General features: G+C 38.5%; 1 protein-coding gene across 6 annotated transcripts in view; it reads left to right on the forward strand.

Moving 5' to 3' along the window:
* Positions 1–251: 251 nt before the first annotated feature.
* WDR20 (WD repeat domain 20) overlaps positions 252–27,611 on the forward strand; it is a 42,427-nt gene continuing 15,067 nt past the window's right edge. For 5 of the 6 annotated variants that reach the window (XR_004159980.1, XR_004159979.1, XR_004159981.1 and 2 more), the window contains exon 1: positions 25,104–25,255. The gene's annotated coding sequence lies outside the window, so the exon portion shown is untranslated. Of the gene's footprint in view, positions 368–25,072; positions 25,256–27,611 lie in introns of those variants that run through there. The other variant, XM_031553689.1, reaches the window with a different exon arrangement.

Below are 27,611 nucleotides of genomic sequence, written 5' to 3' on the forward strand. Positions count from 1 at the left end.
CGCCCGCTCCTTCCCGGGGGTCTGTCGCGTTCGGTGTCGCACCCGTAGGTGCGTGGGGAGGTGGGGAGGGGTGCGATCGCTCGGGCCTTCCTCGCTGTGCGGGAATGGGGGCTGGGTTTTCAGTAGCGAGAGAACCGCGGGCCTCCTTCGCTCACTGCTTTGGGTCGGAGGTTGGCGGGCGCCAGTGCCGGGCGTGATTACGGCGGTGTCAAATCCCCGGTAGGGCAGAGGAAGGCTTCCGAGCTGTGGTCGGAGGGCTGCGGTATTCGCTGTAATTTTAGGCTTTTCTCACGGCTTTGAAGTGCGAACTGATTTCGGGGTTGTTCGTAAACGGGAGCGGTGCGGAGAGCTGAGTTTTAAACGTCAGGTAATTAATGCAGAGAAAGTTGCTTTTACAGAAGACGCTCGTCGATGCAACTCGAGATAGACTTCTAATGGTTAACGTTAGGTGCAGGACCAATGGTGTGTGCGTTTGATGTTTCGGGTCACCATATTTACGAATAAATCCCTTCTACTAGTTGTTTCTTAGGGTCGTTGCCTTTATGGCATTTAGAAGAGCATTTCTAACTTGTCATGCTGTATGAATGTCACTCAGCATATGAAAACACAAATGTAATGATTGTTAGGTTTCTGGTTCAAGAAATGAGGGTTTGTTATCTCGTATACTTGAGACTTAGCTTCCATAAGGTAAGTCCTTTGAAACCTTCCTGCCTTTAGTCCACCGTGTAACATGGATAAGGAGGTGGAGGACTGGCAATACACCCAGGACTGTGCAGAAAGCCTGTGGGTGAGGAGGGAGTCAACTGCAGGCTGCTAAGCAAACACCCAAATCACTGCTCCTCTGTAAAATGTGAGCATCTACTGGAGAATTAAGTCTACCTTGTTATCTGTTTACTGTGACTTGACAAATCAGATATGTTCTGTATAATGGTATGGATTTTAGTTTTGCACTGCAGTGAATTTTCTTAACCTTGTTGTTTTAAATAATACTTAGTCAACAGTTTCTTGAAGCGTGTCATGAGTGTTCTTCTATCAAACATCTAAGCAGTTGCTGTCTTTCCTATTTACAAGATATCATCAAGACAGTATCTCTGAAAATCTAGCATTTAAACTATTGTCATGTTCGTGTTCTTATATCTTGAGTTTATTTTTTCCATACAAAGTAACTGTGGAATTCTCTCACACGTTACAGAATGGGCCTTTATGTAGTGTAGTAATGATATGTGTGATTTTTGCAAGTCGTCTTAGTCACCTCTTACCACACTTAAAATTAATAAAAAAATGAAATCTGAAGCTTGGTACTGCATTGGAAATAGGGAACTGAATAACTTTTTCAGCTTGTAGAAATGATTTTGAGATTAGTGTTCCAATATATTTTTTCCGGGCTGCTAAAAGCAGCTTTTGAGCTACATGGTAACAGAGAAAGTGTTAGTTTGTCAGATTGTTAACTTACGAGCTTTGTGATATACCTGTTACAGCACTACGTTTTGTTTTCTTCATAGTAATATAAAATGTATGCATTGTTCAGAATTCATTTCAGTGAGCTCTTATGACACTAACAAATGAAAATATACTTCAAAATCTTTTTATGTAATATGCAAAGTTCGTAAAATTAATCTAGAGAAATAGCTGAAATAAGCTAAAGGAAGCATTTAAAATGAGAATAGAGAAGGTGGGCTGTCTTAAACTTGTAAAGGTTGTTTCTTTCGAATTTATTTTGGAACTATTCATTTGAAAGGTGCTTTTGTCTATGTGCAAAGTTCAGAGAAGAACAGGCTGACACTGTCAACTGATGATTTGAGTTTTTTTGTATAAAAGGTTACATATTTTCTGGCTATGGTTGCAGGAAGAAGCTACTGTTACCTAAGTTGATAGTATATATGTCTGTCTTAAACTGGACAAACTAAACTTTGCACGTCTTCCACTTCTTGGGTGAGGGACACAAAAATTTGTGATCTCTGCATAATACAAATGCTAACAACTTCTCTTTTAAGTTACTTCACAATTATCAAAGTGTTTCTTTAAAATGCTCCCTAATTTTCAGATTGTAATTTTCATTTTGGTGAAGTCATTAAGATAGTGAAGTACAAATTGAAGTTAGTGAAGCTGTGTTGTATCAGGTAGCTAAGATTGTGTCTTTTATTTTACTTTTCCAGAGCAAGAACAGGAGCAAGCTTTAAATGTTAAACTTCTATTAAAATGAGTGAAAGAACCACCAGGACTTTATTTTAAGAAGTGTCTGTCTGATGCTGAGATAATTCTTGTATCAGTAATATACTGCAGATCAGTACATGTCAAACAGGAGTCACACTCAAGCCATGAATGCTAATATTAAGTGAAAAGTACCACTTGTAAGGATGTTTCTTGAAATCAGTGATGCTAAGTTTCCTTCTTTTAGTTTCCATTAAATCCTAAATATGTTGCAACTGCAATGTCTAATTTGTGAATCTTTTTTTAAAGTACATTGCTAACATATGTGTTCAGTTTAGGATATTCAAACTATAGAAAGTAAAACCTTTTCAGGACATTTCTTTAAGCTTGTTTTATTTTCTAAGAAGCCTAATTGAGGAACAATGTCCAGTGTCAGGATGGTCATGTTGGGATTGGAACACCGATAAATAATGATGATAGTTAGGAAGAGCAGTAAGGGAGCTTTGGGTAGCATTTCAAGCTGTCTTCAGAGATTTTTTTTTCCTAAAAAATGTAAAAATTTATTTCCACACAAATTCATTTTAAATGAATATTCCTTAAAATAATGAAAGCTCAGCTTTCTTTCTATTCTTCTTTCTTGCTGTAAAGCATTGCCATTACCATGAAACATATCATCAAATTGCCATGTATTCCATAGCAATGAAAGCAGTTGTGAACCATTGCTGTGAGTTTTTTCTTGTCTGTTATTTTGTGTTTTAAGGTAACAAAAATTTAATCAGTTCTCCTTCTGTTAATAAGGTAGTGCAATCAAGGTCAAGCGAGCTTTTGCCCTTCTGCTCCACTGGAGGTTTCTGGCCTCCCTGAGCTCGCCTTAGGACACCTGTGTTATGCTTTGACAGGTGTACCGCCCCAGTCAAACAGGCTTCCCCAGGCTTCCAGAAAACAATTGTTTTTGGTTTGTATCCACTGAAAAAGGAAGTGAATGTATAGTTTAGAAAGGAGAAATTGAACTGTGATTGAATGAGAGGTGGTTGCTTTACATATGTGAGTATATAATTATTCTCAACTATGCTGAGTGTCAGTAGGCTTTCCCTTACAGTCCTCCTTAACTTTGTGACATTAAGGTAAGATGTGATCTCCTGTTAAACTGAAAGGTTGAATTTTTGTGAACTCAAGTGATCTAGTGACTGCTGGAAATGATGGTACAGCAGCGAAGTCTCTTCTTGGCAGTGTATTCCCTATATCCTTGCTAGCTTTGGCTGTGCTCAGCCTCAGTTTGAGCTAGTTTAGCTTGTCAAAGTTTAACTTGCTAAACTAGCAGTTCAATACATGCGCTTTTTAAATTTTGATTTGGTGAGTTGAACCATTTTGTCTTGGGTTCAGATATGAGGAAGCACAGTGAGAACAAAGAAAGGGATGAAGGGAAAAGGAACAAAGCTGCCTCCTGAGCTGTCAGGTTGGATCCGTTGCCTGATGGTCTCACCTGCGCAACCTTTACTGCTGCCTTAAGTCAGATTCAGAATGATCTGTTCTTTAGATATTGTTGATTTAATCGTGAGTGTTATGGACGATAGAGAAGACTTTTTCTGTTTCATGGAGTAGAAGTATAAGGTAATCATTCAAAAATGATTGATCAAACCATGATGCATTGGTGCTTTGGATGGGTTGTCTTTTTCTCAGCACATATCAGGAGTGAGGGCTGCTGCTTGAGTCTGGCTTATGAGACAGACTCGGGGTACTTCAGTCTGGTTTGTGTCTGGTTTTGCAAAATGGTTTATTAGTTGATTCATTGTCACAGGAATGACTGACAAGACAAGGCTTTCTAGATTGCTGCTGACACTTAACTACCAAATCCGTTTCCCTTTTTACTAGGAAACTAGTGCGTTTTCCCTGTCCCCCCACCACTATAATTAGTATATTCTCTCTGTTTATTATAAAGGCTTCTGGGCAAGTCAGCATGCAGCTGAGGCTTCAATACAGTCGTATGAAAGTGCATATTAGCAGCAGCGTGGCACTGTATACACTCTTGGTTTTTACCACACATTGGGTTGCTACTGAATTTGAATGCCATTCAGCTTATTATATTAATTTTTCTTTGCTAACATGTGGCAGGCTTTCCCAACAGCAGTTGTTGGTTTACTTGTTTATTTTGAACTTCTTTCTTGCCAAAAGAGACTGTCTTCAGTTGTATTTCTTTTCCTGCAGCTACCTAAGGCAGCAGTCTGTCAATAGCTATGTGGTGTTAGAGTGTGTTATAATGGTATCATAGTAAAAAATAGGTAGATGATGAGCTCAGGTTGGGGAAGGCGTGGAGGGTGGAATCTGTGCTTTCTTTTCAACCTTACATTGAACAATAGACTTAGAAATAATTATGTTTGTACTAAGATGAAGGTAAGCTCATATCTTAATTTCAATTATATTTGTACTAAGATGAAGGTAAGCTCATATCTTAATTTCTTTTACAGCATTCTAGTAATCCCCAGTTATCGGCAAAAATACTGCTGACATGTAGGATTCTTTCCTTTGCATTATTCTAAATTGCTTTCTTAAATATCTGTCTTTATTGGAATCTCTATTGCCCAGCTAGAGAAGTATTGTACTTGGTGATGACTTTTGTTCTATAGAATGTTCATCTAGGATCTTGTCTTAATGATGGAACAATAATGGGTGGCATTTGTCACCGTGCTTAGTATATTGCTTTCTCTGGGGAGGGTAGTGCTCAGCAGCTCCAGGTTGGGAGCTGGGATCTGCAGAAACAGCACATTTTCTCAAAATGTGGTGGGGAGGCGAGTTAATATTACTTTATATCGAGCTATCACTAGGCTGTGTCAGGCCTCTAAGAAAGATGCACATTCCAACAGCATATATGAGCTACAGAAATGTTGAGATTTGTGAAGATATTTTTAGATAGCTTGCTCTGAAGCACAGTGAGGTGTACCTACATCTTTGTGACCAGTTTTAGAATAAGATTGCCACAGCCCTCATACATCACTTAAGCATAGTTTTCCTATTTTTTTCATAACATCTCACAAAACTTTTTTCTTGGGGGGGAAAAAGCTGATTGCTGTTTTCTGCTGGGGCTGTGGAGAACAACCGACTGCCTTTGGCAACAAATCTAGATCTCTTTTAACCTTTCTTCTCATGTTTGACTTTTAAGCGTTTGATTGCTCCTCTCTGTTAGCTTCAATTAACTAGCATTATTTGCAGTACCTAAAGGAGATATCACTCCAGAAAAAGGGAGAATAATTCCGTGTCATTCTCCTGATGCTCCTGCTACCATATTGAAGAACGTTGAGATCTTTGAAGTATTATCATGGCACTGACTTGCTGGGATGGTTTATCGCTTCTTTCCTCCACGCTTTCTTTCAATTTGTTGCATGGCATATTGAATTCTGTTCTATTTGCTTTATTAAAAGGTGTTTTTATTTCCAATACTGTGCTGCATACTGCAAATAATCCTTCTAATCTTGTTGTTATTCACAAGTATGGTGTGTTTTCTTGTCCTTAAAAAAAAAAAAAAAAATCCTTAAAAGCCATGATACTTAGCTTGCTTGTAGGCATCACATGAGACTTACCAGAAGTGTTCCTAATGTCAAGGCATTGTATTTGCTGCTGACCTTTTTCTTATAGTCCTGTTATTTTTTTCTTCAGAATACAATTAGATTGATTTGATGCTGACTTTTGGCAAATTTGCCACCTGCGGAATTTTCCCTTGGTTGTCTAGTTGCTTATAGATATTACTTTGGTATTTTTCATACCAAGAAAAGACTGTCTGTAACTGTCAAATTCTACTACAAAGTTTTTTGGCTACTAGAAGTATTGTGGAAATGAAATCAGAACTTCCCTCAAAGATGTCTGATGCAATCCTGTAACTGGGTAAATATTTCTATTCTGTGCTATGAGGGCTTGTGTAGTCCACATCTAGTGCCATGATGTGACACTATCAACCCTTTTTAAAAGACATTGCAGATTTGGTTGGATGTGATTCTACGGTTATTTTCTGTGTGGGTGTGTCCCAAGAGATCCCTCAACTTCTTTCTGAGTTTTTCTTCCTTGTGTTGTAGGTAAGAGTTGCATTCAAACTGGATTCACCAGTCCTGTGGAGGTGTTGTGGCTGGATCACTAATTGGCTTCCTACGGATCTGTGCGTGTGAAAATATTTGAAAGACTTTTGGAAAATCCAGGCTTTTAATGGATAGGTAGACTCATTAACTCAAGTGTTATGATGTAGCTAGATGTTTTCTTTAATTCTAGCTGGACCCTGTGCTAAGGACTGCCAAGACTTGTTACAAACTGTTCTGGTGATTTTTTTTTAAGTTTTTAGTTTTTTTGTTTTAATTAATTTATTTATTTATTTTAAGGGTTTTTTTTTAGCTTTTTTTGTTTTCAGCAAATTTCTTTCAATGACACTTTGGAGGGAAATAGCCAAGAGTTAGTGGTGGGTTACAGGGTAACAGGTAATTTTAACAGGTTAACCCTGTCATGAGGCTTATACAGAACAATTAGGGCTGACTCAAGAGAAAACCTGACAAACAAATAGCTGTTTTAGAATGACCCTATTAAACATTTCTTACTGTGGAAGAGAAGAGTATATTTGCACTTGATGAAGCCTACAAGGTGATGGTTCCCTGGGGGCTGCTTCTGGTCTGTAGGTAGTAGCATTAGTCTGTAGTGCTTTCAGCTTCTCTAGTCCATGTTCAAGTCCATGTTTCCAGCCTGCACTGCAACTGTTTGACCTCAGTAAGCTCTATGTTGCAGTAAGTGCTGGGAAGGATTGCTCTCTGAAGGATCAGGTCGTTCATTTCTATCTGCCTGCATGGCAGCAGTGTTTTAGTGTCAATGCTGGGCCCTGCTGGCCAAACCCTTATGCTGGTAGGCAGCATTTTGTAGGCAGCGTTTTGTAACTAGGGATTTTTTTTTTTGCCACTGCAGGTAGAATTTTTGTTTGGCATTGCGAGTGTATTTCTAGTACACTAAGTAAGTCAGAGGAATTTAAACTAATATAAAACCATTAATTGTGGTACTTAATCTTTGCAGGCCAATAACATTTCAGTCATAATGCAAATAATGATCATTGGTAGTACAAACGTTTTTGCTTCTGTAGAGAGCTTTGTGGGTCAGCTTTGTCAGAATATTTACGAAAGAGTTGTGTTGTTTAGATTGCAAGGAGTTTGCATTATGCTTTGACATCTGACAGTTAATAATTAAAATGAATATTGAAGATGCTTCAGACTCTATTTAAACCTTGCATAATTTTATCTCTGATTGGCTCACAGGCCATAATTGGTGTTTGACATTGCAAAATCAAATTTAGTGCCCTAAATTGAAGTATTGCAAGTCTCTGTGTGAAAGAAGCCATCTGAAATGCTTATTTTTGAGTGATATGTATTCAAAGGCCACTTGCTGTCCAGTTGTCCTAACTGTGAGTTGACACACTTGGAAATGATGCTGTTTGAAAATAGGCAAGGAAAGCCAAAGCTTTTCAACCTAATAACGCCATTCTCCTTCAAGAAAACTTAAGGAAACTAAACAGTAATAATAACCATGCCATAGTATAAGTTGAAATAATGATATTTTGTTATGTCCTCATAACTTGACAATTTTTCCTTCCTTACCTCACTCTACTAGTAAGTACAAATGTGTATGCGATCCATCTTCCAGCATCTAAATTGCTCCAATTTCTTGCTTCCTGTAGTTTAAAATAAAGCAGCTGTTTTTTCTTGCTTCAGCTTCTGTTTAGCAGACTGCTGGTAGAAAACATAGCCCTATAGTTTTTGTGGGCAAGGCTACCAGGCACTGCGACTGAAGTCTTTCCAATGACAGTGACATAACTTGGAATTGGAATTTACTCTTGGGTTTTTTAGAAAAGCTGTTCATAATGCAGTGACAAATCTTTAAGTGGTACTTTCTGTAAAATGATTTCAGTTCTGGTGTACCAACTGTGATCAGTCTTTAATTTCCTAAGATAATTGTGGAATTCTCAGGTGACCGCAGTGGTCGAAGTAGTAATGCTTTTCTGTTGTTAATTCTGTGGGATTGGAAAGTGGTTAATAAACAGATTCTTGTTTAATAATCCTCATCTTTGCACGCATGGAGAATGTGGAATGCTGTATTAGAGTAACTGCTGGCCTGAGCAAGAGCTCTTAACTAAAGAAAGCCCTGGAGTAAGGAGGAGAAGCTGCATGAACATTGGATGTTATAAGCAAAGTTATTGTCCTTAGTCTACTAGGAAAACAAAATGTAATTCCTATTATCTGTACTAGAAGTTTGCATACATTTTGTTAGGAAAGTGATAGCATGGAAAATTTCCATGGGATTCCAGCTTATGGTTTTAAAGCTCCCTCTTGACTAAAGGAAGAGGAAGCATTGATGAGGAGACTGAGTGGATGTCAATATATATTGAGGCTGTGTTTAAAAAGCCCAGAAGTATTGTGAAATAAGCTGTTGGAATGGTGCCTTATGGACACTTCAGCCTGCACAGTCACAAGGATAACAATAAATATGAGCAACGTGACTTTTTTAGACCTTTTTAATAGGAGTGTGGGCCAGAAGTCTTAAATAGCTAGCTGTGTACACTGAAGGTGTCACAATGGTCCATCTTGAAAAAGTGATTTATTAGAGTAGGAGTAGTTGCATGATTTGGCAATACAACTTTCAAAGTTTGATATTTTGAAAATGCAATGTTTTTTGCTTGTATTACAGATGCAGCTGTGTTAATCCAGGTGGATGTTTTTTAAATTTTGTTTGTTTTTTCCCCCAAAGAAGACCGTCAGAAATATAGGGTGCTCTCAAGGAAACACTCCAGTGATGTTCATGTCAGCCTAACACCTGCCATGGCTTTCCTTTCTCACCTTGACAGGGAAGCTGTGTCCCTTGTGCAGAATAACTTGTAGCAAACTCCTGCAAAGCCGTAATGTGCTGTTCCTCTAGATGAAGTTTGTGATCTTCTAACAGAGTTCACAGGATAGATTCTGCCAACTCAAGTGAAGTTCTGTGTTTGATCCAAATACAGTATTTGAACTGGGCTGGTAGAAAGGTGTGAATGATTCTGAAAGCAGAAGTCCCTGGCACATGTAGAATTCGTATGCCCGTATCAATGGGATGGATGGTTAAACAGCTGAGCTCTGTTCTGTCTGTTCAGCTCCATGCTCCAGTACAGGCTGCTTTTATGACCTTTGGCAAAAGGCTTGAAGAGTGGATAGTTACTTGTGGCCAGCACAGCTGTGTGCAGGAAGATCAGTAAGTGACAAGTAGTAGGCAGATGGCTCCCTTCTGCCCTTCAGGAGAAAATCAGCCATAGGAAAGAGGCAGTGTTGTGTGTCCATTTGGTAAATTAAGCACTTTCAGACCTTTTAATGGTAGTTTTTAAAGAACGCGATTAATAAGCACCGTTTTTTTTTTTCTTTCCCCACCTGATATCTGTGCCACCAGGGTTGTCAGCTCTCGTTGCTACTTAGGGTATCTTTAGCACTGTGCATACTTCAACATAAGGCTGTCGGGAAAACTTGTGCCCAGATCAGGAATTTGTTCTCTTAAACTTCCAAAACAGGATTCTGGTTTGCAACCTAGGTGATATCCCAGACCTTGTATGTGTGTGATTATGGAAAATCTGAGTTCACAGCAACGTATCTGTAGGGGATTTGGTTCTCAGTATGTTTTCTAGTAGCCTGCCTTTTATTCTTGTTCAGCAGCACTTTTTGCCTCATTGGCCTGGGTTGTTATGAAATGTCTTCAGGACTAGAAGGAAGATACAGTACTGTAAATTAACGTCAGGACAGAGTTAAGGCAGATGTGTTATTTCGTCTGTCTGTTACTAAATACAGCCACAAAAAGTATAAACCAATGGGCCTCATTCTGGATGGGAGCATAGATTATATATTAAGTAGATACTTTATTCACATACCTTCTGCAGAACTGTTCTGGGGCTGTAAGAACAACAGCGAGTTGCATCTTATTTTTAGTACAAAAGTAACTAGGCTTTGTTCTAGTAATATTTTGTTAACTTGCTGCAACGTGAGGAGTTGTTGGCTTAATAAAAATAGTGTGTGAAAAATGTCTGGCATTCCTGTAGGGCTTGCAAAATCCAACAGTAGCCAGAAAGGGACATAGCTTTGACTTGCTGGAGAGACATTTCTATATTGTATTTGACTCTTATTGAGCTTTGTAATGAAAAAAAAACCATAAATTGATTAACAATTAACTGCTACAGTGAAATAAGTTTCTATAGCAACAGTGCAATGCGGGCTACAATTATTCAGGCTGCTTTTCTGGAACAGATAAAAATTTTTCTTTCAAGCAGCGAATTTACGCTGCTGGACTAAAACATTGGTTTGTTATAGCAACGGATAATCCTGAGCTCTTTGGCTGCTGCTTTTTCTTTTTAAATCCTAAAGAAATAACTTGGCCTCTTTTGTGCTAAAGGAGAGGTGGGAAAAACATGAGAAGATAAATACTAGAGTGGTGAACTGGTGGAAACACAACTTAATACTGCTTGCCTGCAGGCTATTTAGTGTAACAGAGCTATAATGGATGTGTTGTTAAGTGGTATGAATTTATATTTCCACCTGTTGACAAGTTTACATGAAATGGAGCTTGTTTTAATTTGATAAAAACGATCATATAGGAGCTTGGAGATTACAAGTAAATTGGCTAATAGAGTTTAGTCCTAATGAACTGAATGTTGATATTGATTCCATAAATCAGTCAGGTTCTTGTTTGTTGGTTTGTCTGTTGTTCTGTGCATGTTTGGAGTCTGCGTATTTTGTTTGTTTTGATATTGTGAATGCCCTTAAAAAGAAGAGTGTTCTACTGCAGGCTTCACTGTTAAAAGTGGAAAATGCAAGGGTTTTATAAAGGGTACTTTTTTTTTTTTTTTGGTTCACAAGCACACCTGCAAAGCCACCTTTTGGAAGTAACTATTTGTTACTTGTTTTGGTCTTTTTAAAATTGGAAGAAATGGAATTTCTTCCAACAGCTGTGGTTTTGAAGCTACTGTGGCTTTAGTCTTTCAGCAGGGAACTTAATCTTGTGTAATGTGTTCTAAGGATACTTTGGTTGTCTGAGCACTCAAAAGAAGAACCAAGAACAGTATTGGCAATGTAAAGTCAATGCCAACAGACAGTATTCATAGATATGTATGTTCTGTTGAAGTGTCTTTTTTTTTTTCTGATAGCAGAACAACATCGTACTCGTATTTGAGAATGGAAGAATAAAATAATTAGTTCAAACTCCAGTGAAAGTCTAGGCTTTGGAGGTGTGACTTGAGCAGAACTCTTGTCCAGCAGGTTGGATAACTTCCTTGTGTGTGCTCAGGAGATGAACAAGTCAAGGGATGATGCTATCGAGTCCCATGATGTTTTCAGTTTGTTCCATGTTTCAGGGGCCACCTAAGAGCAGTCAGCCTGCTCTAATTTAAATAAACAGCACTTTTAGCAGTTACAACTTTGTAAGTTTTACTTAGAGATTAGCCAACTTAAACAGTTTCCAAGTGAGAGAAACTTGCCGGTGTTCTGTAAGTATCCCTCCTGAGCCAGAGGACCGAGTAGCAGTTGCTGTGTGTGCTTTTCTGTGGAATCCATTTAACGTTTACGTAGCTATTTTCCTTGTTTTCTCTCTTACGTCTGGTGTGTGTGTGTATCTTTGTGCAGTTTGTCTGAACTTCTTTAGCATTAAAAATAGGTGGGAGAGAACTGATTATAAGTGCAGCAAGTCATGTGGGTAGACTGCAGCATTAGGAAAAAATAAAAGGGTCTACTGTGAAGAATAAGAAAGAAACAGAAATGTAACTTTTTTACTCCAGAGCTGTGAATGTGTTATAACCTGCTAGATTGTAGCTGCTGAGGAGGGAATTGTGGTTAACTAAGTGTACATCTGAAGAGAATCTCGGCAAGCTTAATTATATATCTTTCCTTGACTACTTTATAACTGCTTCAGTACACTTTAATTCTCTCAGTTGAAGAGACTACAATACGTACATTTACTACTCCAGTAGTAGAGGAGGATTGGAACCATCATTACTTAGTTTGGAAATTCACCACTGTCTGTGTGTTGAAATGCCCACTGCACTGGTATCTCAGTTTAAATGTCATTCATAACTTTGTTAGCTTCAAGTATTGCTTCAATCCCTCTCCTTTTCTGAACTGTCAATTCTAGATTCATCTATTAGATATTTGAACTGAGGGAGATCTAGAACCTCAGCTCATTCTGTTGTGAAATGGGGAATCGGAACAACTCTTGATCTCCTTTTGCTGTTTGAAAGGACTGTAACAGTTGTTGGGAAGAGAACCTTAGGATGAGGTATTTTAGCAGTGATTTTGGAAATGCCATCTTACTTTTTGTCTTTAAGTCACCAATGAAAATAGTAAACAGAGTTCTTATAGTAAAGTTGAGAGGGATCACTGTTTGTATTCAATATTTTATATGGTGAAACAAGCCAATATCAGAACCGTAACCAATGAGGAACTTTATTGGAGATGTACTTATGGAATATTTGCTTCAGCCTGAGAGCTTTGAGAAGATATAGATGTTACAGCTTGGTTATCAAGCTGAGCTACCTTGAAGTACAGCTGTTGAAGGCAGGAGGTAAATGTAACTCAAAGATCGGTAAAGTGAGTTTATCAGTAGAAGTAGGGAAGTGTCTTTGCTGTTATACGAGGCATTGAAGAGTTGTCTTTAATATTATAGAAAATTTTAGTTACTCATGTTGATGAAAGTGAATTTCAGCTGCTGCTGTTAGGAGAAGGTAGTGTGTAATGTAACACTGGCAAAAAATGAATGTGATTTTAAGTAGCCTAGCAAAGCAGTCACTTTCTTAAGTTGTGAGAGGGAAGAAGAGGAGAATAAATAATACAAAACCCTCCTGAGATGTCTGAGAGACATTGCCAGATCTGCCATAAATCCTAATCCCCCAAAATTTGCTATTAATTCAGAAGGATTTTGCTCTTTGACCAACCCTGCTGTAAGCTCTTGCTAATAGCTGAAGAACTGCGTAATGAAAATAGTGCGGTGTCAGAGGTTATAGACTCCATGGGAAGTACAGAACAGCTTTTAAGAACAGGCAGAGCGTTTCATCCAGAAGCTTCTTACAGCCCAGCTGGATGAAAAGAGTGAAGGAAATGTATTTATAGTGATACATGTCCAACTATCTGTGGTACCCAGAGAGACTGCCTCGCTAGCTTTTAGATCCAGAAGAGGAAATGAAATGCAAGATGCAGAGAAGCTGGGGAAAGTAAAGCCCAATGAAAGAGTGGGAGTACAGCTGAGTTTGCAGATACTGTAGAAAGAACATACAATGTTTTGTGGAACCTCAGTAGTTTTATAAGCAAGCTTCAGGGGGGTTTGTTTCTTAGATTTTCTTGGAGACGGTTTTCTGTATTGTAAATCTATGCAGCAGGCATTGAAGGTCAGAATAATTTATCTGTAAGCATGAGATTTTCCTGAATAGTAACATCATGTAGTGGTGGGTCTGTTAATTTATTATAAGGGAGGTGACAAACTACATACACATTTATTTCTTTTATTTATTTTCTTGGGGAGGGGAGCTTAACCAACTAAGCAGTAAACTGCTTTTTATTTCAAGATTTCCTAATATTACCTACTTCTGTCTAGAACTTTAGTACACTAAAGCATTTGATGCATTTTCCAGGAATTAGGAAAGATCTCATGCTCGCCCAGACAGGTGTTTTCATATTCATGATTCTGTAATTGAAATGAATGTTTGAAGAAGGATCTTTCTTCGAAATGGAAACTAACAGAGGCTGGTAACTGTTGCTTGGCTTGACTCTGTTGCTTACCCATAGAGTTTCAAGTAAGTGAGCCAGTTACTTCTTGCAGCAGAACAGCAGGACCATTTTCCCCCAGGTTACGAGCTTTGATGTGTGGAAACTGTCTTAAATACACTCTTGGAATACATTTTCCTTTCTGCTGTGAATGTAAAATCTTGATTCGCAGGAGAGAAGACACTGTCAAATAGAGACTTTTCTCTGTTCTGCTGTACTCTGTAGTTACTGAATACACCTTGTGCCTCACATTTGAACGTGTTCTGTTTATTTGCACATCTTTGGCAACAGTGTCCCTATTACCCTTCTATTTAAACAACAAAAAAATCCTATGGGATTTGTAATTCTTAAGGCTACTGCTTCAGTATGAGAGCTGTTTGCTTTGCTGGTTGAAGTACTTAGGATGTGTTAGTGCGTCCTGATTAATATGCAACACTAAACAGTTAAACAGAATTTCAAGTGGACGCCCAGCCTGCTTGGTTACCATGGCAAACACAGTAGGAAACTCATGCCAAAGTTTGGAAACTAAGATACGCAGAAGAAAACTTCTAAACCAAAATAGTCATGTCAGAGAACAAATGCAGTTGTTCGTAATTTCAGATGCCTTTTCCAAAGGGTAGTAATTTAATTTTTTTTTATCAAACAAACCTTAATTCCCAGTCCAGAGCTTTGCACAATGCAGGCAATATTCTCAAGCAGGGAAGAGTGGCATTCTTTGTTTGCTTGCCCTCTAACTGTAAGGGCATTGAGTGAATAGAATAGCTTCTTGGAGCTGGGTAAATTACTTGAGTCCAGCAATCAAGTTTTATGTATCTTCAGTGTGCCTTGTCATATTTAACTGGTGTGATGAGGATAGCTGTTGGTTCATGTATGTGTGTATGTATGTTAATGCTCTTGAAGAATTTAACTTGCTTTGTCACAGTTGTTTGTCCTAAGGCTGGCTAACTGCATCTGAGATCAGTAAGTTGGTGTTTTAGTTGGGATGGTTCTCAATTTGTTGACTCTCTGTTCAGCCAGCTGTCTGGCTGTGAACACAGTATTTCGTGTTGCAGCTATGTCAGTAGATTATGGCAAAATGTGAAATTTTTGAGCATGGCTTTTTCCACTGGCTGCATGCAAGTCATGCAGTTAGTGTTCTTTCTGAATGCAAATCAGTATGTGTATTTACACATATCTTTTTCAAAATCTCATCCCCCTGAGGGGAAGCTGTGTTGCAGAGAAAAGTCAGCCTGTGGCTGAAGTGGTGTTCAGGAGTTCTGGTGAGTTTAAGAATAAATAGACTGGTCTGCAGGTATGTTACAGATGGGACAGTTACACTGGACTACAGGTTAGTTGGTTGCTTTTGGAAAGGGACAGTCATTGCTTCATAACACGACAGAATGGGAAAACATCTGGAAGATGATACTAAGGTATAGTTCAGAGGAAGATGATGTGAACTGTTGCCATTTATTGGGCACATTAAATAAAGCTTTAAGTAACTTTGCCCTAATAAGCTTAGCACACTAGAATTTAAAGTTCTCTGGCAGATCTGAAACTTCCAAGAAAAGTAATAATGGTGAAAAACAGAAGAAATTGCAGTTGGTCTGATTTGCATAACTGTCAAGGCAAGAGGCAATGAGAGATGTCACTGTGCTAGGTGAGTGAGCACAAGCACTGAGTGCTGGGTGGCACGTAGTGGCAAATCAATTTGGTACCATTGCACAAAAAAGGAAGGGAGGGTGCTGTAAATGAGTCAGCCTTAAAACTGATCAATACTTGAGTACTGATTTTTCCTTATTGTGAGAAATGGAATGAAGGAAAGCTTTAGAAATAAGCATGAAGCAAGTCATTCTCCATTGTATAAATTGGTAGCTTGATCTCTAAATGCTTACAGATAGCTAAAAAAGGATTAATATAAAGATTCAGAGAAGTGAAAATTAAGTTATCTTAAAAGATCTGTGAAACTACAGAAAAGGCTGGGACTGCTTATTTTAATAAGCAATATTAGTGCTGTGTATGTAAGAAATATTAGATAGCACTGTCTCTCCTTGGAAACAGGAAACCATTCAGTGAAATCTGAAAGGAACAAAATTCAGGAATTTTATTTTATTCTACAGATTTCACTTGACTGGAAGGTGTTGGTTCAGTCACCTAAGCAAATAATAAGCAACCAAGTAGGTATTAAAACAATACCTGGTGACATTCACAAGTCTGTGCAGTTGTTAATGCAAACAAATCCCATCAAGTGTTGTTAAACTTCCATGTTTGCAATTCAAATGACTACTCAAGAGAAATCTAGGATGGAAGATAAGAAACAAGCTGCATTCATTTATTGTCTCTTCTGGGTCATGTTTTTCCCAGTGCTGAAGAAATGGTATTGAAACAAAAAGTCTGGATTGTGGTCCAGCTCTGCAGCCCGTGATAATGAAGTGTCCATGTTCCATGACTTATTAAATCTACGTCTTAATTTTTAAACCATTACAGTAGAGACCGGTATAAAAATGTGAACCCTTCACCCGTGGTTTAATTATAGCCCTGAAAGATCATTGTTTTGAACTTAAAACTGCACAGTGAGATCTTTTTTACATCCCTCTTTAAAAAGAGCTGAGTAGGGGGAGAAGAGGAGGAAGGCGTCTGCACTGCATGCAGAACGTGCGTGATTCTGAACTGGGTTTCTGCTTCAGAGGTTTTTATCCAGCTGGCTGAACTACATTTGAGCCAAAATTCTGTAGAACAGCCACAGGGAAGAGACAGTACCAATATCGTGCCTTCTTTTCACTTCTTCCCTTTAAAAAAAATTGCACAAAAAGGCAACTAATTGCTTAAACCAAAATAGAACGTCTAAATCAGTTCATGCCTATTGGGAGTGTGTGATACAGTGACTATATTCCGAGTTGTTTAAGTAGCCTGTTTACAGATCTGGTGTGACCAAGCCTGTAATCTGCAGTCAAAGTCTGTTTAGTCTGAATTGCACTGTGTCGTTAGCTGATGCTCACGATAAACATAAGGCTGCAAAAGGAACTTAAGGTCTGTGGAATACTACTTTCATTAGCTGGTTTACAAGTGACTGACTAGAAGCTCAAGAAGTTAAAGCTCTCTTCCGCTTTCTGTACTGCATAATAAAACAGTACTGTGGAAAGTGTGACTGAAAGGATTGAGGCACTTCTGGAGAGGAAAGTGACATTTTCTACCGCAGGAATAGTAAGAATTAACTTATAAAAATATATAGAAACAAACACCTTTCAAAAAGCAAGGTTACAATGTCATGTCACTTCCCCAGAGCTTGAGTGATTTGATTATAGCGCAGCTGAAGATCGCTCAAGTTACTTGGAGTGCTTCCAGCCTACTTCCTGGCTGTTATTTTCCTTTCGGAGGAGCTCCGCACTGCTCCCCGACCCCTTTGGGACTGACCAGGGAGCACTCTGGGGAGCTGTGCTGGGTCACGCTCAGCTTCTGAGAGCTGTGGGCTCTGGGCTGGCTCTGGTAGCACCCTGTCAGAAGTTGTGCTTCTGCTCTTCTGCTGGAAAGCAGCGCTATTGGCTTGGGCGTCAGTCTTACCTAGTGTCTAGCAGATTGAATTGAAAATCCCTTAAATTTGTAAAGCAACAGTTGCAGTGACTTGCAGATGCAGGCAATGTTTTTTTTGGTTTTGGGGGGATGGGGAGGGAGAAGTATCAAAATTCTTCAATTTCACTCAACTTCCCTGGTGCAAATGAGTTAATGTTCCTGTCCTACTTCAGTGCCCTTTGCCACAGGGAAACAAAGGGTAACTTGATTCTGTGTGCACCTGTGAAGTGAAAAGTGATTTGCAAACAGAAACAATATTTTGAGGATGGGGAGCCTGCTGTTCTAATTTTTGTTTTGTTTTTAAACTTTTTAAGCTCCATAGTATTGATAAGCCAGTACTTGCACCTTAAATACTCCCAATAGGATGTGCTGGTCTATACTATGTGGTTGATATGTAGATAAATATTTTTGTTCAAGGTCTTAATGAAATGGAGTTAACAGTGCTGTGGTGATTGCAAATCGAGTAATTCTTTCTATTCTTTATGGTGTTCACATCCATATTCTTAATCTTGTCATAGATTCTGTTTGTCTTGTATATTTATTTCAAACCATTGCGTGGTCTTTGTTCTATTCAAGTGCTTAGAATAATTCTTCTGGAAACAGAAAATGATAATTTTATTGGATGCTTCAGAAAACTAAATAGATTTATGTCCAGCTGTCTGGACTAAAGCTTTCATTGCAATTTACGTGGTCAGAGCTGTCTGCTGTGTGAATAACCACTGAAATCCTGTTAAGTAATGCTTCACTTTTGAAATTCATGCCTGGCTTATATGGCCCCCAAGTGGAAGTTAAATCTGGAATAAAGAAGAGCAGCAAGTAGCTTCCCAAATTTTCAGGCAGCTTCGTACAAAATTAATGTTTAAGACTTTGTTATGGATAAGTTGTGTGGAACATTTTATTTAGGAAAAAAAAAATAGGTTAAGCAAAATTACTTGGTGTCCCTGTTTTACTTACAGAGCTGTTCTGAAGCAGTATCCTAGAAACTCCGTCGTGTACCTGAAGTGTTCCTGTTCAGCTTTAATGAAGTGCTTTGTAACTTGCACAAGCCTTCTGCAAAGATACAGGAACCCATTTATGAGGAACAGTGATATTAAGGAGAGTAAATGTTCTGTTGAGTAGAAATAAATTTTGAATGCTTTTGCTTGGAGCTAATGCAAGTTATTTTGTACTTTGGTGAGATCATTGAAAACTTTTATGTAGTAGATAGAATGCATCAGAAAGTGTGCCCTTGTTGCTGCAGACCTGAATCTGAAGAATTTCAGAAAGTAAAACTAGCGCAGATTGGCAGCTACACTTTCTGAAGTTGCCTTGGAGTAAAGGAATCTGTGGAGAAATACGTTAAAGGAATGTCTTTGAGGCTGCGGGTTAAGAGTATCAGATGATTTTTCCCCCTCGCTAATTGTTTTTTTGTCTTAGTTTCTTAGTTTTCGATTTTCCAACTTCCCGTTGTCCTGTGCAGTAATCGTCATCGCTTTCTCACAAGCTCTTCCTTTCGATTAGAGAAGAACAACAGAAAGTGGCTGTGTGCTTGTTTTTGGTGTTAGTTGGGACTTGCCCTTCTCTTAATTGGCAGCAAACAATTCAGCACTGGTTGTTTTGAGTGTTAAGCTGTTGATGTTCACAGAGTTTAAAGTTCAGACAAATATTAAAAGCAAAAGTAAAAATGAAATAATGTTTTGTGTGCGCTTGAGCATAACTTCAGGATAGAGCTGATGCATTGAATATGATGTTGCAAAATAAAGGCTATAACTTCATTAGCATCAGTGGTTTTGCAAGGCTTAGGAGACAGAACTGGTCTTTAGTTACGCACCGAACACCCATTATGCAACTGTTACAGCTAAGCAAATCAGTTAGGTATGGGAAAAGCAGCTCAACTGTCCTTAGTTACTTAAGAAACTGTCTTTACAGTGTAACTGTATACATAGGGTGACTTCACAAATGGTGACTGCTGACTTTCTAGAGTCCTAAGGAGAATTGAAATATTTGCATTTTTACAAAGTTCCCAGAAGCTTTCCTAGGATCTGAATTGGCCCTAGGACTGATGTGAGATTGCCAGACTTTACGCTTTTTGCCCAGAAATGTAAGGTCATTAGCTGCTGACTGCTGTTTGTGTTTGTAGAAAGCAGTTTATTACTGATTGGCTGTGTGCTGTCATCTTTACCAAACAGTGTTTTATTAGGGCTTTATGTACGCAGCGAGTGCCTGGCCTTTATGCTGTGTATGTCGTATAAATTAAGCAGAACTTTTGCTCTATATCAGTAATCTTTATAGGGGTAGTCAACTGACCTGTAGTTTTCTTCCAGCTTAAATTTCCTTTAAGACATAAACCAGACCTGTTAGGTAAGCCGGACTGGCCCTACTGCTGTTGCTTTGGCTGGTCCTGAGTATAGAATCACAGGGTCTTTTAGGTTGGAAGGGACCTCTAAGGGCCACTGCTCTCAACTTCTGCCCACAGCAGAGTCAATGGGAAGGTCAGAGCAGCCTGATCACGTGTTGTGGCTTTACAAAAATATTCCAGAGATCTACTCCTTTTCTACTGAAGTATATAGAGGGATTACCAGTGTGAAATGTATTTCTGTCAGAAAAATAAAAATAATGTGCAGAGGCACTGAGTAGGCTTCACCAGAAAATTCTACAGGAGTGCCTAAAATACCATTGACACACACTCAGACAGTTGGGGTTGGCAGGGATCTCAGGAGATCTTTTACTCCAACCTTTAGCACATTGTACAGAATTGCATCCAGGTAGGTTTTGAGTATCACCAGAGAAGGAGGAGATTCCACAGCCTTTCCAGGCAGCTGCTTCTTGTGCTCTGTCACCTGCACAGCAGAGAAATTTTTCTTCATATTCATATGGAACTTCCTGTGGTTAAAATTGTGCCCGATGCCTCTTAGCCTGTTGCTGGGCACAGCTGGAGAGTCTGGCCATCATCTCATTGCCAACCTAACTGAAGATACTTGTATATGGATAAAATCATCTGTCTTCTCCAGGCTGACCATGTCCGGCTCTCTGCCTTTCCTTATCAGAGAGGTGCTGCAGTCCCTTTGTTTTCTTGGTGGCCCTCTGGGCTCTGTGTAGTTCCAGAGCTCTCCTGTACAGAGGAACCCAGCGCTGTACTTCACAAGGGCTGAGTAGAGGGGAAGATCAACTCCCTCTGCATGCTGACCACGCTTCTCCTATTGCACTCCAGGATAGCATTGGCCTTCTTGGCTGTTCTTACAAGAGTTGACTTGTCCTGTTATTGTGAGCATTGTAACAAGCACTGTTTTCCCAAAATAATATGTTTACAGATTGGGATGATTAAATCCCTGAAGAGGTACTAAGGATACTAAGCTACAGGTAATGGTGTGAATTCCAAGCTCCAGAAACTCTGGAAAAATTGTTTTAGAAGCATAGGATTTGTCTTTTTCTGTTGTTGCTATAGCTGTGTGTATATAGCCAACCTGTAATCTGTCATTCAAGATAGTTAATTCTCTGGATTAGGGAAATTCTCTTACAAGGATTTCTGGAAGTGAAATTTTTATTTTGTGTTTGTTCTTACTTCCAGCCTTAAAGACCTGCTATTCTGTCTCAAACTCACGTAACTCCTATAACCCATTGAAAGCCAGCATACTGGCAAATCTGATATTAAATAATATTGAGTGTCTGAAGGAAACATTTTAATGACTAATGAAATTATCTGAGAGAAATTAATAAATAAATCCTTCCCTGTCTGTTCTTGGAGATGTTTTTTAGCTTTGCAGGATGTGTAATAGCTATTATATATTTCATGTAAAATGTGCAGAAAGCTGCAGATGGAAGTTGGAAAAAGATGCAGGAAGAGCTTGGCATCTGTCAAGGAGCATGATTAAATGCTGATTTGAAGTAATGTGATTCACTGTTTGTGAAACTAGTATGAAAGCTAAAGTCTTACATCAATAGTACATCAGAAGAATGAATCTTGGACAAATTAATCTGGCTTTGACCTTAGAGTTCTGTGTGGTTGTTGGTACCCATCCTAATCAGACATTTCAGGTGTCCAAAGATGAGAACTTAATATTTGCTTCAGACGTTTTCTTTCATTCTGCTCTTAGTATTGAGAGTTCTGCTCAACTGCCCTTCTTCTGGATGTCTCAGTTCAAGGTGAATGGGCAAATTATATAGGCATACACACACTTTTATATATATAAAAAAAAAAACGCATATATGTAAATATATACACTTTCCTTCCCTCTCCCTAACCCAGTATGACGTGTGGGTTAACTAAATGGGGCTGGGATGTCCCCAAGACAACTGCATGATTCATGTTTATTTCTAGAATACGCCACAAAGAACCAACTGGCAATGTTGTCAGGTTTTTTTTTCTGCATGTAACTGTAATATCTTATAAAGACTACTTTGATCTGTACAGGGACAGAATGTGGAAACCATTGATGTCCCAGGTACACCAATTTTGTTAGCTGCATCACTGACTTCTGACGAGTGTTGAGTGAGATTCTTCTTGCTCTTTTTTGCCATATACCCAGTATACCTTTATCCTTTGCTCAGGAGGTACTTGAAATACAAGTGCTGTAAAGGACAGACTTTTAGTGCAGGTGTCAGTTGGCCCAAATGCTATTAATGAGACTTGATTAATAAATATCTACTTCGATGGCTTTTGTAGATAGTTTTATTCCAAAGGAGAACGATATTAATCCTTAACCTTGCATTAAATGTTCCAATCTAATCTAAGTATTTTTTCTGAAGAAAAATTCACAACAATTAGGACAAAAAGCACAAAAATCATTAGCTACCAACTCAAGCATAGCCAAGGGTGCCTTATGTAGCTGCTGTGTTTGGTAACACTTAACCCAAGGTCTTTCGGTTCTCTTTCAAAGTACATCACCTTTTTTTGAAATAAGGACAGTTTGCATCACCTTTCCGAGTAAGTTGTGTCAGATACCAGCACAGCTGTGGACTGGGATTCTCTTTTTCTGAGAATCATGTCCTCCACAGTAGAGCTATAGCAAATGGACTTAATGGAATGCTAATGAAATGCTGAGTCATAGGCCCTATTGAATTTTATGAGTAAGTGCTTTTCTTGTTCTTATCAAAAATCCAATGGCAGTTTTCAAATGTGCAGAAATAGAGACAAAATGACTTTTGGTTCTCAAGATCATTGATTCTATCCTGTCTTTCAGTGAAGACAGAACAAAACCAGAAAAGTATTTTGGTGCTTGTAGTTTTGATTGATCTCCAGGAGACAGCTATGTCATAAATATAACTGAAAACACTAGTGGCATGTAAACAAACAAAAGGTAAGGCATCCCTGTCATTAGAAGCCTATCTTCCGCTAATTGAATTAATTTACTTACACTTCATTTAAGTTCAGACAGATTGTAACTGCCATCTGGCTCCCAGAGAACAGGTAGGACAAGCACAGTGAATTGTGCTTAGATTTCATTTATCAGAATTTCATATCTTGCTAGATTTGTTATCACACAATTTCAGAAGGCTTTAGCCACAATAAGTTTTTTGGACAAGGAAAATTATAGCACTAGTACAAAACTGACCAGACAAGAATTTCAACTTGTAATTGGTGATGTCTGGATTCTGTGCCACTTAAAAGAATAGTAAGGATTCAGACGCAGAAGACCCTGGAAATAATTGATTTCCACTAATGGGAGAGTCAGTCATTCTGATCTCTCAGCATGATTCAGGCCGAGTTCCATTTATTTTGGAAGAGATTTTCTTTCTTAGGCACTGCATTGTGATGAAACTTTTCCAGGGGCCATACCTGGAGCCTCCTAGCTGGAAGGAGGGAGGCACAGCACCTTGCTCGCTCCTGGCATTTCCTTGAGGTGCAGAGGGATGCATTTCTGTAAAATGGCCTTCCACATGGAAACATTACCACCATTTTGCATGTTATCTCTTGATATCATTTTGTGTTGATTTAGGACAAGAGAATCTTGCACAATATGGGAGCCCAACTGTGTGGCCTCTAGGATTTGCTTTTCCAGTTTCAATGTATGGATTTACATGCCTGAGAATGCGCCTCGGTAGGCCTGTGCCTTATCCTGTGGTCCCAGTAGAGCTAGATTCTATTTTAAAGTTGTCCTTGAAGAAGTATTGCTAGTATTCTTTTTAGCTTATAATGGATCTCTGGGCTCTGGAGAATAGCTTCATAATCTGCTGTCTTCAGAAGGTGGAATATATTGTCTCCTTTTGAAGTTTTCAACCGGAAGGCCATACACCTGATTATAATATTCTGCAAAACATTAAGTGTAACTCCAGTGCTGTATATATTCCCAATCACATGTATCCCATGCTTAAGTTTGCCTTGGAAATGGCTCATCTGATGTGATTCAGCTAGTCCTGGTCTTTACCTACTGACAGACAGGTCTGTTTCTGTATGTGTAACTTTGTGCATGCAGTGGATTTGTTACTCCTTAAATGTTGTTCTCCAAGATGTAATACAGTGGAGCAGTTTTCTTTTCAGCGAAGCTTGTCCTCTTCCTCAAACAAGTTTTATTTCCTCTATTGCTGGCCTGATTTCCTCTGACTAAAAATACTGTAAAAGTATATATTGGAATTAGAAACCAAGTCTGAAATCACAGCTGCATTGTAACTGCAGGCTCTGAGCTTAGTAAATAGAGAGGTTTTATTCTTTAAAAAAAAAAAAAAAAAGACTGAACCTAATGTATATAATGGTGCATAGTAAATGTGTGGGTTATAATTTCGGGATGATGAAAGATTAGAGAGCCTGTTCAGAAGTGATACAGGGATAAGCATGGGTTACACAACCGAGAGCGTTTTAAATTACTTTTCCTTGTGATTCTTCAGACACTTCAGTGCCAGATCTTCATTTGTTTATGTTGAAGTTCTTCTCTTTTGTTGGCACTTTCTAATGTCTGTCTGGATTATTGAGTAAATAAAATTGATATATTGACACATAATTTTTGATTGCAGATGCTGCAAAGTACTTTCATGTTTCATAAGTCAATGTTAGAAGCACAATCGTTTTTTAGCTTAACAGTTAAGAAGTGCTTTATAATCACAGTATCAATGTTCCAAGTCTTTGTTCCTAGAAATCTCTCTTTGGATTCTAGTCAGTCTTTTTTTAATACTGATACCAAGATTATTTTTGCCTGTTGCAAGAGGATGCACTTACAGTACAAGGATTAGCATATACTATTTTTAATTGACTACCAGAACCGGTTGTAATTGATATTGAGAAAGCTGCTACTGGAGAAATAGAAGGTACCTTTTCTCGGTGATGGGATGCTGCTTCTGAAAGAAAAGCCTTCTGAGAATAGGTTAATCTTGAGGACTCACTGGAGCCTTTGTGTTACTGAGCACATTGGTTGTCATTAGTTTGTCATATGATATAGTTCCAAAGGCTGGGTAGGTGTAGTGTTTTGCAAACGTGAAAAACATGAAGTGTTACATTTTTATCAAAAGATAAACCTTTTAAAGATGTATTTTGAGTCAGTAAAGTATTAAGTAAATACAGAGCTGCATTTTAATGTACAATTTTATGACTGCATAAATTGTTGCTTAGTATAAACTCACTTGTAGATAGAACTTGCATGTGTATACATTGTGATAAACTGTTTTAATTCTGTTTGCTCTTTTTGCAGGCTGCGGACTTGAGTAAACCAATAGACAAAAGGATATACAAAGGAACACAGCCTACATGCCATGACTTCAATCACTTAACAGCCACAGCAGAAAGTGTCTCCCTTCTAGTGGGCTTCTCAGCAGGCCAGGTCCAGCTTATAGACCCTATTAAAAAAGAAACTAGCAAATTATTTAACGAGGAAGTAAGTAGAAATCTTAACATTGTTGCATGCAATGTACTTCTGATATAAAAGATCCTCGAAGTCTTATAGGTGGCTTTGTTTGCCTATACAGCTCATCATTCAATCGATGCCTTTTGTTTTCCAGATGCTTTGTTGATTTAGATTCTTACTGAAAAATATCATTCGTGAAGGAACCTTTTGGGGTTGTCATGGTTTTAAGGGAAAAGAAAAAGTCAGGACTTCTTAGTTTGGGTGATACTGTAAGTGGAACTAATGACAGTTAGCTTAATAGAAAAATATCTTCACATCTAAATATTGCTGCATGTTCTCTTACAGACAGTTGTTTCTAGAGGCATTTAGTTCCAAATGGAGAAGAAAATACTTGAGCCCTCTTTTAATATGTTGAAGTCAAAATATTAAATCTTAATTAAGGTAAAAGTACATTTTTGTATGGTCAGAAAGCTGTCTTATCAAGGATTCCTACAGGCTTCCTCAGGGAATACCAGGATATTAAACTGAATGTTGCACAGGGGAAGCGGAATGCTCACAAGGTCTAGACTGTGACATTCCTGAAAGAATCTCCATCCGTGCCATAAGGAAGAAAATAAAAATAGAGGGAGTGCTAAGGTGGGTGGTGCACTTAGATCGGTTTGCAAGACCACTGGCTCTCATTGCCTGGTAATACTGGTATTCTTAGAAAGGTAAGTGTGAGTTTACAGGGGAAGAGATCTGTAACTGATAAAACACGGACAGCATTTTCTGCAGAGGATAAGCAAGAGATTATTTAATGCTGCTTTTTGTGTTCTAATCCAACTGCAGGTAATGCATGAGGTAATCACAAAGAGCTTTGCAGGTGGTTTGTTGTTGGAGTTGTTTTTTTTTTTTTTCCTGAGACTTCAAATCTGGATAAGAGCTTTGCAGATTAAGTTAAGCCTTGCTCAGCTTTCAGACTGAGAAAGCATATCTTTCCAACCTCAGGGAGTTGTTTTCTTTCTCTGTCTTTGTGCAAAGAAAATTGAAGTACTGTTCTCAATGGGGCTGTTTTATAATTAGAACTGTCTAATTCCTTCTCAACTTTCTAAAAGTAGCTACAACTAGATCAGAAGAGGAATGTTCTTTGTTCCAAGCCTTTTACACCTGTTGTCTTTGCTTGTGTAGAATGGGAAACAGTGCTGGAGAGCTTCCTAATTTTGCATGGAACATTCTTTTTGGTAGAAAACACTGTATGTATTCCTTCTAATGTTGTTCTTTTAGAAACAATGACAAAAAGCAATCACAGAGAACAAACTTGAGCATTGGTACAGCTTCACCACTGGGAGTGCTAACGTGGATCTGAGCAAATTGTGTCAACACAGCTCTGATGTAATCTTCTATAATAGTAGCATAAGTATTAAAAATGGTGGTAGAAAACTGAGTAGGTAAAATAGCCTTTCACAGAGCAATTGCCACTCTTGTAGCTGGCCTGTAGTTGCCTTAAGGAAAAACTTTTGCTAAAATACCTTATGTAAAGATCAAATGCATGTTTACCTGCTTTGATGTTTACTGTCTAACTTCTATGGTGAAGAGATGCATTGCAGGCTGAATAGTTCATTTGATGTTCCAAAAGTGATAGAAACACTGCAGCAATCTGACATTACAAAAAGCAGCTTTTTCTTTTATCACCAACAGTACTTCACTGTCATGGAAGTGCATCTTCTGCCTGTTTGGTGGAAATTAAATGATACCTCTTTCCTACAACTCTAGCAGAGATTTGCTTGGTGCTACCAGAACTTATTCATGTGTCGGGTGGAGTTAGAAGGCACGTTCTTTTTTCCTACACTGATTTTCATCTGTGGTTACAACCTACTCCAAAATGTCTATTTTTAATCTGTCAGTTACAGTACTGAAATTTGCTATGGCTATGTTTAGAAGTTCTATCTCGTATCTAAAAACCATTTCAGAGAAACATTAGTGAGTGTTTATGTTTGAGTTGGTACATTTACTTCACAATGAAGGCGCCTGTTGGTTTTTAAATATATTTAGACTTCAGACAGTATATGAAGATAAACATACCATCCTAGCCAGAAGGTGGTCTAAATGAGTGTTTACATCTTTTGACAGGTGTAGCACTGGTGCTAGAGTAGTAGAGATAATAGAATTCTCCACTCATCCTGTTAGTAACTTGGTGATACAGGCAGCCCAGGGCTCTGTTTTGATGATCACCTGCGATAAAGCAATCTGGATAGCTTTTAATGGTAAACGATATGTGAAATTGCTTAACATCTTAGACATAAGGTTGTGTGGAAGCTGGAGTAAATGAAGGCTATTGCCTTTTGACTTGTAACTTTCTTCTACATCAAGAGTTGAAAGAAAAACTTGAAAAGCTCAGGTGCTTAGT

This window comes from Meleagris gallopavo, chromosome 5 (genome assembly GCF_000146605.3).
Source record: "Meleagris gallopavo isolate NT-WF06-2002-E0010 breed Aviagen turkey brand Nicholas breeding stock chromosome 5, Turkey_5.1, whole genome shotgun sequence".
NCBI classification, from domain to species: Eukaryota; Metazoa; Chordata; class Aves; order Galliformes; family Phasianidae; genus Meleagris; species Meleagris gallopavo.